The 17,785-nt window shown below is 32.3% G+C and overlaps 1 protein-coding gene across 13 annotated transcripts in view; it reads right to left on the bottom strand.

The window, feature by feature from the left end:
* The window catches only part of LOC145245959 (3',5'-cyclic-AMP phosphodiesterase 4C-like), a 1,213,142-nt gene that overhangs the window by 36,769 nt on the left and 1,158,588 nt on the right, over positions 1–17,785 (bottom strand). The window lies entirely within an intron of this gene.

Here is a 17,785-nt window from a genome sequence, read left to right as displayed (position 1 = left end):
TTAATTACCTTTTCCCTCAATCATATTTTCCATTCTTCGTTTTCATCTAATTTTCTGTTATGTTCTTCCCTATTTTTATCAACCATCACTCTCTAGCCCTCAATAATTTTTTCCATTTATTTCATCATTTTCTGATCCCCCTCTCCTCTCAGATCCCTTCTTCTTTTTTTTTTTTTACACATTTTCTCTTCCATTTCTTGTTTAATAATCAATTACCAATCTTAGTATTTTTAAACTATTTTCGATTTTTGTGTGTCTTTACAGTTTCAAACCAACAGTTTTTGTTTCAAATTTTTTTTCTTCACTTCACTTTTTTTACTTGAAAATTTTTTGAAAAGTGGAGCCAACTAGCCAGACTATAATAAATTTAAGACTAATAAGGAGCCTCTCTTTCTCCATTTAAAGTTCAAGTTCAAAATAGCGTAAGCTAAAAATAAGGTAATTTTAACTTCTCGTCCAATCTTCGGATTTTGTATTTATGCTTTTGATGGATTTGAGTAGCTACTCTTTGTGATGAGTTAAGGACAAAATAGATTCATTGATTGATATAATAATTAAATGAATGATTTTGCGCTATGAAACAGTTACTGTCAAAAATTGTAAGTGTCAACGGAATTAAAGGAATAAATTATAAGATGGTCAACATGAAATTTGAAATATACTTTTGTCATTTATATATATATATATATATATATATATATATATATATATGGGAACATTTTATTCTTGTTTTTGTGCTTTTTCGTTATTAGAGCGAAAACTGGAAGTCAGAAAAATGAATTTTCATTAAAAATCAATAGTATCTACTTACAATCTCAAACTTCAAGTAAAAATAATGTCTTCTACTTAATTGTCATGTTACAATTAGTTAAATGTTACTGCATTATTAGATAAAACAAGTATTTTCATGATATGTAAAACAATTGTCGGCCATATTTGTTTCAGACCTGGAATGCAAATACAAAAGGGGTAACTCAGGATTGCCAGACCATAAAAATTTTTCAGGAAAAAAGGTCAAAAAAGGTCAGATGGAAATGTTTTTTATTAATGCTATATACGGTAAAAATGGCTATATTAAATATGTTAGCTTCCCCAAACATTTGTGCCTTTTTTTCTATGAGTTATGTATTGTTTTCTTAACAATGATCTAGTAAAGATGTTTTCTATGAAGTTGAAACCATAGGTTTTTTTATGTTTTTGGAAGAAATTAAAATTTTTTAGATAAAAACACTTGCGCTAACGGATATTAATAATACATTTTACCGTTCTCATATCTTTAAGTGTACCAGAGGACTTTCAAGAATATCTGAAACTGTTGTATTTAAATAATTATTGATACATTTGTAGACGAGTACCCTCAGCTAACCCCCCCCCCAATTAAATTCTTTGCTTTTTTTTAAGGTGAGTCTGTTTGAAAAAAAAAAACAAAACAAAACAAAAAAAAACAAACAAACAAAAAAACAATTATTTCAGAATTTAGAGTAAGAGATTAGTTTTGTATATAAAGTCAAATTTATATACACCATAAAATCAAATTTATATATACCATAAAGTCAAATTTATATATATATATATACCATAAAGTCAAATTTATATATATATACCATAAAGTCAAATTTATATATATACCATAAAGTCAAATTTATATATACCATAAAGTCAAATTTATATATATACCATAAAGTCAAATTTATATATATACTATAAAGCCAAATTTTAAAAAAGGTCAAATCAAATTTTTGTAGGTTAAACCGCTTCAAAACAAACCAAATTCACAAAATTTGTCTTTAAAAGGGCCAATTTGGCAACCTTGAAGTAACTCATAGTTTGGACATCTATTTTTATTCATAATTAATGTTCTATATTATCGTTTTCTGTAATTTTTAGACATGTTACTAATTTCCATATGACAATTAGTTTTAATTGCAATTAAATATTTCGATTTTCAATTTTCACTTTAATAACGAAGAAGCGTCTTTATTTTTGAAGACAGGTGGCGTTTGATCAACAGAAGCGATGAAAATTAGAGATTAATTGACTTACAAGCAAAGGAGTTTTCCAATAAACGACTTGATGTTGAAAAACTTCCCAGATCATTATATATATATATATATATATATATATATATATATATATATATATATATATATATATATATATATATAAGCTGTACTTACCCGGTATTTCCAAAGATGCAATGAAGTCTTTTAAGATTTAGTTGTTTGCATATTTTAAGACTTATACAGAAAGAGATAAAAAAATTTAGTTGTAATAGATATATTGTTCAATTTAAAATGAGTTATCTTCCTTGCCGACTATTTTTAGGTGCTTATTTGAAAATGTTTAATATTACCAGTCGTCTGAGTTGGTTTAAATATTAGCAAACTACGTTATTATATTGTCAATGACATGATACAACAAATTAAAATTGGCTTGTCAGAAACATTTACTAAAAATTTTAAAGCTAGTTTTTCAAATTTCAATGTTTCATAAAGTAATTCATTTATCTTTTCTTTGTTGCTGTTATCAAAACATTAAAACAAGAGACTTGTTTATGAATAAACTGAAATGCATTGTTGAATTTTGCAATCAAACTATTTTTTAATAGTAATTTTAAAATTCTGTTTTATTTTAGGCAGTTGCATTTATTTTATTAAACATTCCATTAATAATAATAATAATAATAATAATAATAATAGTGTCAGCATATACTGGCACCACACCAAATAGTTGCGAAGGATTAAGGAGCATATAAAGACCAAAAAGAGAAAGCACTAACCAGACCTACATTGGATAGGTGCGAAGAGCACTGGGGCCTTGGAAAGGCTTGTTGCCACTCAAATTCCAGTGAAAACCAATAGTCATTTTCAGTGAGCAGTCAATGGCAAACGACTGTTGCGATAATGCAAAAACATTTGCAAAAATTATCAAAAGAGGTGAAGAGTACTGGAAATCTGGGAAGACTTGTTGTCAACCAAACTCTTGGGAACACTATTCATTGTTGTCGGTAGGTACCTCCAAAGTATGCCATAGAATTCCCCTCCACTAAATGTAACATAATTTTGTACCATTTAAAAGAAGAAGCCTATAATAAATTACTACCTTAAAACAACGTTCCTATGTATTCAACATTTTTAACGTGTAGATATACCCGTGTTTAATAAATTTAACAAAAATCAAATAATAGTAAGATTTTCATGAAATTTTCTATATTTATTCACTTTTCAAATTTTATATTTAATATACGAGGGTAAATCTTTTTTTTTTTGTATGTTTTATGAAATCTGAACAAAATATATTAAAATTGCGTGAAATTTCAAAATATTATAAAGCTGGAAAATTAAAAAAAATTTTTTAATATTTATATTTTTTATCTATAAAATTATATCGCTTTTTTTTTTTTTAATTAGTTTGAATTTGTAAATAGAAAATTAAAATAAATACAATTTTATATGTTTTGTAAAAAAATTATATTTTTCAATAATATATACAATACACTGCTGATTAAAAAATTTAAGACCATTTAAAAATCTTTAAAAAAGAAACTTTTTTAAGGATAGATTTTAAACTCTCCGACTTAAGGTTACTAATACTACAATGGTTATGGAAACAAAAAGGTACATTCCAAAAATTTTATTTAAAAATTTGCATTTTTATTAAATTAGTCTTTTTACACATGATCAAAATTATAAGACCAAGGGTATAAATTGTTAGATTTATGGTAATTCTAATGTTTTTAGTTCAGTTAGAGATTAGCAATCACTGTGTAAAGGTGTTACCATGCCTAAGCAAGAAAACTAACCAAAGTTGAGCGCTCTCGAATTCTAGGATTCCATAAGTAACGTTTGTCACAGCGAGCGATAGCAACTAAGATAAATCGCAGTAAAATTGTTAAAACTTTCTAAAGAACACTGAGAATTATGGAAAAGCAAAATCCTTTGGTAGCCCCCCCCATTTCTCCTGCATTGAGTAGGAGAATCAGACAGGTTGTTATGAATGACAGAGGACTTTCTTCTAGTCAAATTAAGATGGTTAAAGATGCTGATTGCAGTCCAATAACCATCAGACGATACAACAAAAAGGCATGGTAAATAAAAAGCGTAAACAAATTCCTCGATTGCTTCCACGTCACAAAGTGGACCGCTTAAGATTTGGTCGTGAATACCAAACCGGGGATGTTGAGAAGTGGAAGAATGTCCTGTTTTCTGATAAGAAAAAATTCAATTTAGATGGTCCTGGTGGCTTTCAGCGATATTGGCATGACAAAAACATGCCCCTTGAAATTTTTTCCACACATCATAGTGGTGGAGGGTCCATAATGGTATGGGGTGCCTTTTCTTACAGAGGGATAATGGAGCTCCAGGTGGTGCAGCGTCGTCAGACAGCAACTGGTTATGTTAGCATGCTGCAAAAATCATCTTTGATGATGGAGGGTCATCGTTTGTGTGGAGATGGATGGTTATTCCAAGAGGATAATGCTGCAATTCAGACCGCAAGATGGACCTTGAGCTTTCTACAAGAAAATGGAATCCATCTCTTGGGACATCCTGAATGCTCACCAGACTTGAACCCAATTGAAAATGTTTGGGGATAGATGACAAGAGAGGTTTATCGAAATAGCAAACAATATTCAACAAAAAATAAACTTCATGAAGCCATCATCAGAAACTGGAACAGGATCCTCCGCACCTTAATGGAAACCCTTATTTCTAGCATACCCCAAAGAATTTTTGAAGTCATCAAAAGCAGTGGATGTAGAACTCATTATTAAGTTTGATTGCTGAATGTTTTCATACACTTTTCATACACTTTTTGTACAATTTGATAGAATTTTTGTCTCTGGTCTTATAATTTTAATCATGTGTAAAAAGCCTAATTTAATAAAAATGTAAATTTTAAAAATAAATCTTTGGAATGTAGCTTTTTGTTTCGATAACCTTTTAGATTTTAGTATTGGTAACCTTAAGTCGGAGAGTGTAAAATCTATCCTTAAAAAAAAAGTTTTTTAAAAGATTTTTTAAGTGGTCTTAAATTTTTGATCAGCAGTGTATAATTAGTTGAATTGCAAACTAAAAAAACACCCCAAAAAACTTAAAAATAATTTTTAAAAGATTTAAATTTGATAATTCTGAAAAAGTCAATTTTAAACATATAAATTAGAGTACGGTATTACAATTTTCATAAATATTTTAATATAATATAAAAATGACTATTGGCAATTTTAAAATAGAAAATTCAACACAAATTAAAAAATATTTAATTGTAAATATCTTTGTTAATTATTGTTGGTGAAAATTAGTTTTAGCACTTTTTTACCAAGAAGTCTACTGAAACTGTAAGTATCAAAATTTACATGTTAGCCTGTGGTATGCCTACCTGAAGTGTCTTTGTGTATCGCCAAGAACCAGACTGACTTTAGATATGATTTGAGGTATAAAAGTTGTGTTTTAGTGAAGAAAGAAAATGAAGAATATTTATATAGTGTTTGTTTGCTTGTTTGTTGTATGGCATTCACCCTAGATGGGTTGAATCTGCTTCCTCCGAAAGAGGAAGTATCAAGAGAATATTAAATTCACAGTTGTTCCCCAGTCCTGGAGGACTATTGTGAGAGATTAGTCATCAAGATGTGATTCAAACGAAATTCAAAATTAAAAAAAAAACATTATTTCTGCTTCTGCTGTTCTATACTTATTGAAAGCTTTGTATAGTTAACAGAAATTGTTGACGTCACCGATTCTGTGCAGATTTCTTCACATTTATTTGGAGGTTCCTAGTTGTCAAAGTAATCTCTGATGATGGCCTGCATGAAAACTCTTTGTGAATATTTACTTCTACTAACACTACTCCTACTAATAATAAAACTAATAATAAGAAGCTGATAAGATTAAGAACATGGAAATGAAAAACCAGGTCACGGCTGAATACTCCAATCAGAATACAATATATGCCATCAACGCCAGAGCAGTAGGTATTGTTCAATATCCTGCTGGTATACTTGACTGAAATGTAGATGAATTAAAATGTTTGGATGCAAGAAAATATAAAATGCTTACAATTTATGGGGCTTTTGCTAAGAGAAACGATGTAGATCGATTGTAGCTACCTAAAAGAGAAGGTGGTCAAGGCTTACTTAGTGTTGAAGATGTGGTAAAAGGAAATCTAACTAAATATATTTCTGAAAATCATTAAACTCTTCTTTATGAAGTGAAAAGGGAAAAGATACTACGACATGGGGTGAAAAAGAGTCAGAAGTTGCAAGAGAAAGGGGAAATATTTAGAAAGAAACTAAACAATGTATTCTTTAAGAATACTAAATTTAAAGATAATGACAGCTGGAATTGGTTGGTCAGGGGTGATCTTAAAAGATTTACTGGGAACACTTTAATGGCAGCCTCGGAACAAGACACATGCACCCAAGTCCATCAAGACACTACATCGTTAAAACTGCAGAATCATCGATGTGCCGATTGAGTAATGAAAGAATGCCCAAAGCTAGCTCAACATCAATAATAATTAAAAAAAAAAAAAAAATGGAGACATGACAAAGTCACTTAGGTTCTACTCTGGAATATATGTAAACTCTATGAATTAGACCACAATGAAAAGTGGTGTGAGCATAAACCAGAAGTGATACAGGAAAACGACAATGTCAAATCTCTTTGGGACATACGCATACAAATTGATACTCCAAAACCCAAAATAATAATAATAACTTGCTCAATCATTGAGAAAGTCTACTCTTTCGATACCAGAGTGCAAGACAAAGAACATGAAAATAAATAATTAAATATCAAGATCTGAAATGGGAATTAGTTAGACAATGGAAAGGTAAAGAATTGTAATTGGAACGTTTGGGACCGTAACAACAAAAAAAAAAAAAACACTATAAATGGCTTAATCAGATTGGCAAGAGATTTTTTTTTTCCAAATTTTGCAAAAGACTTGCCTGTTAGGAACAGCAAAAGTGTTAAGGTACAACTTGAATGTCTAAAGTCAAAAGAATTGACCTGATGTTTAAAAAACAAAAAACAAAACAAAAAAACCCAAAAAAACAAAAACAAAAAAAAAACTAAAAATATTAAAAAGTTGAGACTACAATGAAATAATAATTCAGTGCAACTATCACGGTTACGCTGAAACACACGAATACATATAGGCTCCTTCAGTCTTTGATGGACTATGGATACACACGTAGGGGTGCCTGCGCATAAAATTTTTGCGGCAGGAAGTGCGCAATCTCCACTCGCACCTCTCCTGAGTCGACATTGTTAAATACCAGTGGTAAATGAAGTATATGTACAAGACAACTGGAAACAAATGCCGAGATAAGTGGAGAGCGCATTACAGCACCTAGAATTCCCAAATGGTCACCCGTCTGGTATTAGCCAGGCTCAACTTAGCTTAACTTCGGTGATCTGACGAGAACGAGCGTGTCAACGCGATTATATATATACGCATACATATATACATACGTGCACGCATATACAGATATGTGTGTCAGAGTATATGGGTTTGGCTTGTCTCCTTTTGACCTTTTTAAGACATTCCAACAGTAAGCAAAGTAACTCTGTTTTGTGTATCATCATCTCTTCACCAGAGGCAACGATAAAGGTATCACTACTTTTCAAAACTGACTAAACGCAAGTTTATCATACCTACCCCCTTCCATCCATCATCTTGTACAGAGTTGCCTTAAACAACAAGAGAAAGAAACGAATGAAAGAGTAGGAACGGAAGAGTTAGGAGGGGGTGGGAGAGAGGTACACTTGACTTATAACTTTTGTTGTTGTTATGACGTCAAAGCCGACATCTCCACTCTGTACTCTTCCCTTTACTCTTCCTCTATAGGAGAAAAGGGGAAAAAGAGGGAAGGAGGGGGAGCAGGTTCTTTCCCTCTAGTGACTTCTCGTTTAATTGATACCATTTTTAACCGGTAGTAAAAAAAAAAAAAACTTTAAAAAAAAAAAAAAAAAAAAAAAAAAAAAATGATTATTTAGACAATTTCGGAGAATGTTTACTTGTCACTCCACGAGGACAAAGTTTAGTTTCTAATGTGTAGAGGGAAAACTTCAGCTCCCCTCAAAGGGATAAAACCTGATTGGGAACAAAAGTTACAAAAAAAAAAAAAAAAATCCCTCAGTTCAGAAGAATCTCATCTCCTAGACAGATACTACACTTTGGTTCCAGCCAATGGCGTGTAACGATCTGATGATACACGGAGTCAAGATTACATGCTCCGAAGACTCAAATATAGGTCCTAGTACTGAAAAATCGATTTGCTTTTTCACTGGCAATTTAGAAATTGTTGCAAACCATGTTGGTTCATTTAAAGAAAGGAACATTTGAACACGTATTTGAACAGAAAGTAAAAAATACAGTGAAACAGAACTATTTGCCATATTAAAATCAAAGTTATCATTAGAATTACAAAAAATAATGAATAATAATTTATTAATAAAATGTCCTTTTTCAAAAAATAAATAAAAATAAGTTTATTTAGAGATTGATACGACACACACATCTCTCTATAAAACAAACAAACGAGTGATCTTGTCTGTTTAAAGAACGGTCTCTGCCAAACTACTTTAAATTTTTGGCCTATAGACTTCAAACTCAATATGTAAGGAAACAAATTCGATTTGGTTTTTAGCCGGTGAAAATAGCTGCTGAGGGATCAAAATAAAAAAAATAAAAATGGAACTTGACAGGCGTAGTTAGTCGATTTAAGTTCTCTTGTACGCATGTGCAAATATACATTTAAAGGTTAAACAATCTTATTTTTTCAAGTTTTGATATACATGCGTGTGTAATTAAGTCACACGGTAATGACTAAAGCTAGAGCGCTAAATGTTTTGGTTTCGATTCTAGCTGATGGCACCAAAATCCTATATAGTTTTTTTACTTTTGAAATCACTACCATAGAATGGGTATAATATAATAATCAATAGACAATTCCCTATTGATAAAACTTGAGAAAATAAGATTACTCTGTGATAACTTGGACCCTTCAAACAAATGTGTGTATGCTTGCAGGATCTAAAAAAATGATGCCTTTAATTGTGCAAAGTTGAATTAACTTTATATAGAGCGTTTTGATTTTACCGATAATGCAAGAAATGGACCTAACTATCGCTTTTATTCATTTAGATTAGATTAAAAATTGAAATTTATAGAATTTCACACACACAACCCTCCCCCCCCAAAAAAAAACAAAAAAAAAAAACATTAAAAATGATATGAGATGTAGGGTTGGGAGCAGAGATACACAACGATTCTAATTCGTTCCCGGGTTATGCCAAATGTGTCTGTTAGTTGTCACTGCCTACTTACATAACGGTTTATGTATATCAAACACTGGTAGGAATATTAGGTAAAAAAAAAAAGTTAAACTGGAAAAAAAAAATACTTCAATCACTTTTTAAACATTGTTTAACTAAATACTAAATGGACCAGCAAAATCAGAATATTTAATTGCTTCTTGTTGCAGCAAAATGTTGCACAAGGCCGGAAGATGGGGGCTTCTAGAAGGGGCACAAAAATAAACAAAAATTGGCTCGTCAGCATTCCCTAATAGGGGCACCTAAATAACCAGCAATAAACCAACACCACTCTCAAAGGAAGAGATAATGCCTGGGAAAGTGTAACTTTTAGGACCGAACTGCATCATCCCTTGTTCCAACAAAGGATCTGATGAACCAAGCCAGATCCTAGCTGCCAAAATGATACCAAGGTGAACTTCAGCTGGTGCATGAGAGGATAGGCTCCAGCCTGATTTCAATAACAGCAAATTGACACATTAAGTTTAAAAGTAATTCTTAAAAAATACTTGTGTTGTTCCTAAGTTATATTTAAAAGTGCATACACACTTTATTGTCCTCTTTTCTTAACACAGCCTGAGTATGTGTTGTTCATACCAATCAAGGATACATTCTCAATAATTGATTCAACAAGGATCTTACTTTCGTTGGACAGAGGTATGGTTATGTAGCCCTAAGAAATTCACCCTCCCAAACTTTACCTTTTTTTTTGTGAATCACATGAGGTGCACCTACTGAGCACAGCTCAGGGATTTTTTTAAAGGCCAGAATGCACTTCTCCAAAACTTCAAAACCTCACCTGATCCGTGTCTAATTTTCACGAGAGAAAGTAAATGTCTTTCTTCTGTACGAGCAAGAGACAAATGCTAATATTATTAAATTGATTGCAACTTGTTTCTTAGGTCACAAGCTGTCAGTTTTGTGTGTTGGCATCTTGATACAATCACACAATGACAGAATTAAATAATTTCCTCCAAACTTTGAATAAATACAAACCTAAATGTGTTAAAAAATACAAACCTAAATGTGTTAAACAATTATAACAGTTAACTTTTAGATTTGTATAAATAATATTAAACTACTTTTCATATCATTATAGCATTTTCTTTGGAGTGATTGAGATTTTTTTTTTACAAAGGCATCACTACTTATCAAGGCCCAGCGGCCACTCGAGGATAAGGGTTAAAGAGTGTAAAGATTGGACAATATAGTAATTGTCAGTAATGGAAATTCAGTAAATTTGTTAACTTAAGGGGAACAGCTTATCAAGAACTTGTTTACATTGGACTTGAAGACAACCATATTGTAGTCAGCTGGAAAGCAGGAAAACGGAAGACAGTTCCACAGGCATGCAGTTCTAAGAAAGAAGCTTTGTTCATGGAATCTACGTTTAGGTTTAGGCACAAATAAAGAGTGGGGGGAATTATTGATTGTGCTTTCAACTAGACGAGGGTTTCTTGTGAAAGTTTGGCGAGGGAGGGACCATAGATTGAAGCTCAGTCGAGCACTTGCCATGAAAATAACGATAAAGCAAAGACAAACTCGCTACATCTCTCCTGTGAGATAGAGGTTGCAGGGAAGAAAAAAGGACATCTCCTATGAGGCTACAAAGTCTATTTTGACTCTATCAAGGAAGGATAAGTCCTTTCTAGCAGCTCCTGCCCAGATGTGGCAACAGTACTCCATCCTTGGACGAACTTGGCTCTTATATAGATAGAGAATTGCATCAGCAGTGAAATATCTACTGGATTGATAGAAGGATCACAGCATTTTCCAGTGGCTTTGACAACAGATTTGATGTACGTGTTCCATTTCAGATCAGAAGTAAAGGTCAAGCCCAGATGCTTGTCAAAACATGAGGCCTCCCCAAGACGAGAGCCATTCATTTCAATTGATGCCAGATGGGGATCAGAACGTTGATGATGTAAAGATAGAAGCTTGGTTTTAGATGCATTAAAAGTAACCAGCCACTCCTTTTGTCATCGTAACACGTGCTCAAGATCAGAGGAGAGAGAATCGAAGAGAACTTGGTTGTTTACGGTCTTAGATGTGCTACCATATATAGTAGTATCATCAGCATAAATGTCTACGAATGATGTAAGGATGTGATTTGGAAGATCATTAATGTAAATCAGGAAGAGAGATGGGCCCAAGATGGAACCCTGAGGGACTCCAGCATTAAAACTGTGAGCTTCTGATTTTTGCCCATCAACTACTACTCTTATGAACCTATCAGAAAGAAATGATTTAATAATTGAGAAGACATTTCCAGCTATACCATAACTGGAGATCTTGTGAAGTAAACCTTTATGCCATACCCTATCAAAGGCTTTTGATATGTCAAGAGCAATTGCCCTAGAAAGGTTGCCTCCGTTGAGAGATTCGCTAATCCTATGAGATATAACTGTAAGCACATCTGTAAATCTAGCAGAACGGAAACCATATTGTGTGTCATTAAGGTTATTTTTGCTGGGATGGTTGATTACTTCTCTATTTAACACAGATGCCAGCAACTTACTCATGACGCATAGGAGATGACCGATCACCTGAATTCTTAAATACAGGGCAAACTGATGAGATTTTCCAGGGTGATGGGAAGCAATTCTCCTTAAGACAACGTTTAAACAGTTTTGTAAGTATGGGTGCTAGTTCTGGTTGAAGTTTTTTGAGTACTATAATTGGAATACTGTCGGCCGGTTGCTTTACTGGAATCAAGGTTTTTCATTAGCTTGGCAACATCATGTACAGATATTTGTATATCACATTGCATATTTTCTGATACAGGAGGAAATATTGGGAGTTAGTGGCGTTGGTAGCAAAGGGTAGAATTAGCTGCAAAGTTCTTGGCAAGAGTTTGGCTTTGTCTGATGCTGACGAGATTACCTCAGATCCATTGATGATAGTTGGGATAGAGCACACGTTTCTGTTCAGAATTCTGTTTGCTATTTGCCAAAACTGCTGGGAACCAAGCCGCTGCTCAGTTACTTTGCATACGACTCTCTTGCATTCTTTATTACTTTTTCTGCAATGGCTGCTGGCAGTTCTGAAAGCAGCTTTAGTCTCAGTGCATCTATTACGTTGGAAGCAATGGAAAAAGTGATTTCTGTGCGCAATGGCAGCAGCATATTCTGGAGAGAACCACGGCTGACTGTTAGGTTTTTGCTGGAACTTTTCAAGGGTATGAAACGGTCAATACCTACAATTAACCATTCTGTCAGGTCTGATACTATAGAGGACACATCCTTTTTAAACATGGAATGCAGAGGTAGATCTGACATAAATGCACAGAAGCTATCCCAGTCAGCCATAGAGTATTGATATACTGTACGATGGAGAGGTACGTCTGAGAACTTATTACATTTCATTTTTATCTCAACTGATACAACAGAGTGGTTGAAAGATCCAAGACGAGACAGAACGGAAACTGAACATAGCTCAGGGCAAGTTATGAGAAAAAAGTCTAGGAGACTTGCATACTGGCTGTCAGTTGAGCACACGGGTGGGTTCGTGAACAATCTGAGTGAGATCATAAGTAATGGAGAAATCGTGACAGAGCCTCCCCTCATCATCGGTCTTGTTTGAGTGGTATAACCATTCTATATTGTGAACATTGAAGTCACCACATGCGTGAAGGTTAGCTGAAGGATAAGCAGATAGGACTTGATCAATTTTTTCAGATATGCTTTTGAAGATAGTAACTCTGCTTAGCAAAGTTTTATACAGTACATAATACACATGTATATAATCAAATAACATTATAAATAATACCGGAAGATGGAGCAAATATCATAACCAGGGGTAAGAAAAACATTGTATTCCACATTGTAACCTGAAAAAGAAAAAAAAAAAAAAAAACCTATCCTGGGCCACCGTATCCTGGGGTTCTACTGTATATACATATTTCATATTTACATTTCTTATTTATTGTATTTGTAGTTCATTTCGCTTTTTTTTTTAATTTTTTATTTGGACATTCGTACGTATGTCTGTTGGTGTGTGTGTGTGTGCGTCTGGCTGCACGTGAGTCTCCCTATTATTTTGTTGGTTTATTCTTTAAAAAGTTTTCTTTTTACCTTTTTTTTTTTTTTTTTTGCAATGAATTATTATTTATAAAACACTATACTATTATACAAATTTAAAATCGGCAAAAATTTTATTATACGATATTTGAAAATGCGAACACAAATACATGTCCATTATAAAATTACACGCTCATGTTTACACCACTTTCAACCAAAGGTATCCACAAGTATTGAAAATATAAGAAACATAAATTTTTGCTTTTTTTTGGTGTTTCTTTTCCATTTCCACTAAGCAACAGCAATGCATGGTCAGGTACCACTAGTGTGTGTGTGTGTGTGTGTGTGTGTGTGTGTATATATATATATATATATATATATATAGAATAAATGACAAAAAGTTATATTCCAAAATTTGTGATGTTGACCATCTTATAATTTATCGCTTTAATTCAGTTGACTTATACAATTCTTGACAGTATCTGTTTCATAGCGCAAAATCAATCAATTATTATATCAATCAGTGAATCTATTATGCCATTAACTCATCAGAAACAATCAATCCGTCAAAAGGAAATGAAGTGCGATTTGACATGATTAAAATCCGAAAATTGGAAGAGAAGCTGCTAATACCTTTATATTTTTCCGTTACGCCATACTGAATTTTTATCAAACCCAACTATTCGTACCAACAATATATTTCTACATAATATATATATATATATATATATACACACACACATACACATATATACTTACTTGCCTCAAAGTACTTTTGTTTTTGCATCTTATTTTCTTTAAAAAAAAACGGAATTTTTGGCCAACTCAATATGTTTGGTTTTATAATAACTGATAAATGATATTTTTATAGTGTTTGAAAATTATGCGCTATATATATATATATATATATATATATATATATATATATATATATATATATATATATATATATATATATATACCATATAGATCCTGAATTGCTTGGTTTCCAAGTTATACCTATTTACAATGCCTCCCCCGGGACAGAGTTAGACACCAGGGTCGTTTTTTAATGTGGAGAAATAAAACAAATACTGATAAAGATTCTTTATTGCTTGGCGATTTTAATTAGCAAGGCACAAATGCATTAATGAGTGATTAATCAAAACAACAGCAAATTAATCGACATAAGCCAATGAAAACAATTAAAAATTAATTTACCGGTACACTCCTGAAGAATCGTCTGTCATTAAATTTGTACTGGGTGTTATGGGTGAAAATGTGAAGACTCCCGACTATGAGAGTAAAAAAACTACTACTACTCCTATGACTTATAAAAACGAAATATTGATCAAGATTAAATATAAAAATCGATAAAATTGATTGAAAATATTTTGGTTTAAACAACCAAACATACAAACTGATATGACCGAATAAAGGATTTTTTTTATGTAGCTTATAGTAAAAACGTTATTGTACACAAAAGTAGGAAGAAAGAAAACAGGCAACTTTATATATTAGATATATCTACATACTTATGAATATAACTGTACACTTGAGATACATACTAAACATCACTGTATTTACTCGGTGAGAAATAAACACATTACATAATTTGCAAGGGCAAGATTATTCATCCCTTTCTCTTTCTTATAAACGCTGTGTTATAACTTCCTGTTACGCTTTATTAATATGACTGAGCTATAATTCAACTGATGCTGATCATAAAACGTAAAATTTGACATCTGTGTGTCAGCAAGCCATTCACCTTCCCACGGGCTGCCAAAACACCTAGCGCGGATTTGGTTCTTGGTTCAATTTTCTATGTTGGAAGGTCAAGCAAAAAAAAAAAAAAAAAAAAAAAAAAAATGTTTTAAATCTCAAATTTTGTTTGTTTTATTTTTCTTACTCGCATGCGTGTGAATATGCGTGAGAGAGAAAAATGCATAAGATTTCAGAGTGAATAAGTAAAAGAATGAAAAAGACAAAAAATGAAAAAGTGAGAGAATGAATATGAAAAGGAGAAAGACAGTAAGAGAGTGAATAAGAAAGAGTGAGAGAGAGTGAATAAGAAAGAAAGTGAGAGAGAGTTAATAAGAAAGAGAGTGAATAAGAAAAAGAGTTAGAGAATTAATAAGAAAGAGAGAGAGTGAATAAGAGAGAGTGAATGTGTGTGAGAGAGAGAATGAATAAGAAAGAGAGAGAGGATAAGAGAGTGAAAGTAGGCGTGTCGTGTGCGTGTGTTAAAAAAGTGCATACATGTGTGAAAGGGTGCATGAGTGTGAAAGAGAGCGAAGGAGGGAGTACGTGTGTGTGTGTGAGAGAGAGAGACAGACAGACAGACAGACAGAGACAGAGAGAGATATGAAGCAAGGGAGTTCTTTTTTTTTTTTTTTTCTGAAGTCAGCTAAGAGTTCTTCATAATTATTCTACAGACAGGATAAAAGGTGCAAAAATTTTGGAAAACCACCAAACTCAGGCAGTTTGAGATTTTCATCTTGAAAAAAAAAAGTAGGTAAGTGGGAAGGTTTGAAGAACGTACGAAAAAAAGATAAGCAATATTATTTTACATCATCGCAAAGACGCAAAACTGATACGATATCGTCCCCTACTTCACGTAAACAAATATTAACATTTCTACGAAAGAGTTATATGCCCCCTTTGTTTGTTTTGTTGTTTTTAAATATTTTTAGGAACATTTTTAACATTTTTGAGTTATATAATGGAACATAGGTTATAATTTAATGCCAAAGTTTTAATTTAAATCAGGATTATTTTCTTTCTGAACATGGTATCTATTATAGATAAATGTCTGCTTGTATTTTGCCAAAAGTAGAAAATTCAGTTATGACGTCTATCTGTTTTATAATAAACCAATGCTTTTATGTTTATCTCAATGCCAAAATTTTACTAATTGTAAATTATTCATTATAAACTAGAGACAATCATAAAGTAAAGCGAAAAAGTCAGAAGTCCTCTTATTGTCACTTGTAACAGTGAACACCATTTCAATTTAATAACAAATCTTTGGAGATTCACCAGCTGATTCACGGTCGACTAAAGACAGAGGAGGGGGGGATCTCTAGTCAAAACAAAAACAGCCACCTTTTTTGGGGATGTTAAGTTAATATAATAATATTGCCATTTCCTAATTTCTTTGGTCTCACAATCATTGGATTAGCTCTTTATATGTACAAAGATAGTGAGTTCAAACCTCACCCAGGGTATAAGTATTTTTATTTGAAATTTGTTCTTCAAATGAACTTAAATCTTCCAAATTATAATAAAATTTTTATTTTTATTTATTTACTAGCAGTTCAGCCCGGCTTTGTCCGAGCCCTATGCACTGTCTATAACTTTATGTGCATATGTATATATGTTAAAAAGTTTGACTCATATCCAGGTAACCTACATCTAACATTTCAAGTGTTTAGACCCAAAATTGGCGAAGGAGTTTGGTAGAGTCTGCAAAGGTCAACACTTTTAGCTTTGACCTCTTAGCAGCCAAATTTTCGCCCAAAAGCTGATTAAAAAGCTTGCTGCATGTCTGAATACCCTTTATGTAAAATTTCAAATCTTTAGACCAAAAATTGGTTGAGTAATTTGGTAGAGACCGCAGAGGTCAAATATTTTTTTTAAACTTTGACCTCAATTTTAACCCCTTAACATTTAGTGTTTTGGGCTCAAATCAAATTAAAAAGTTTGATTGTCCAAGTAACCTACATCTAAAATTTCAAGTGTTTAGACCAAAAATTGATGGAGGAGTTTGGTAGCGTTTTCAAAGATCAAATTGTTGAACTTTGACCCCTTGGCAACCAAATTTCTGGCCGAAACCGATTAAAGATTTTCCAAAATCTCAATACCCTTTATGTCAAATCTCGAGTTTGTAGACTGAAAATTGACAGAGTAGTTTGGTAGGAAAATGTACATACACAGATACAGACACACACAGACAATTTCACTTTTATAGATATATGGATTTATTTATTTTGAAATTTACGGAAATCAAAACACTCAGTATCCTTAAGTTCTGCTCATATAGAATACATTTATATATTACCTATTTAATCTTTTTATTTGGTTTGGTTTGATTTTTTTGTTTTTGTTTTAGCATCTATCATCCCTTTTTGAGTTACAAACAATAAATTTAACACAAGTTGCTATTAAAATATTTTTTGTTTACCTTGGTTCATCCCAAACAGAGAATATTGTCACAGAAACATAAGGTGTGTACAATGATAGGGGCCATATTTAAAAGTGTAATCTTAGGAATTTGGGCAGTAAGACACCTAAGTGTTTCGACATATCGTTGAAAGTAGACTGTTGAATATTCAGCATCATTTGTGTCTGTACAACTGCATTTAAAGTCGGTATGCTACCTCTTAACAGCTGTTTCCGATGGAGTAGAATCCGATTAAAACTTATTAAGCTATTGGTTTTTTTGAACAGTATTTTTTCTTATCAGAAAGC

Source organism: Euprymna scolopes, chromosome 23 (assembly GCF_053919585.1).
Source record: "Euprymna scolopes isolate OS-2025 chromosome 23, ASM5391958v1, whole genome shotgun sequence".
In the NCBI taxonomy this organism is placed as follows: domain Eukaryota; kingdom Metazoa; phylum Mollusca; class Cephalopoda; order Sepiida; family Sepiolidae; genus Euprymna; species Euprymna scolopes.
This window is presented reverse-complemented; position numbering and strand designations above follow the sequence as displayed.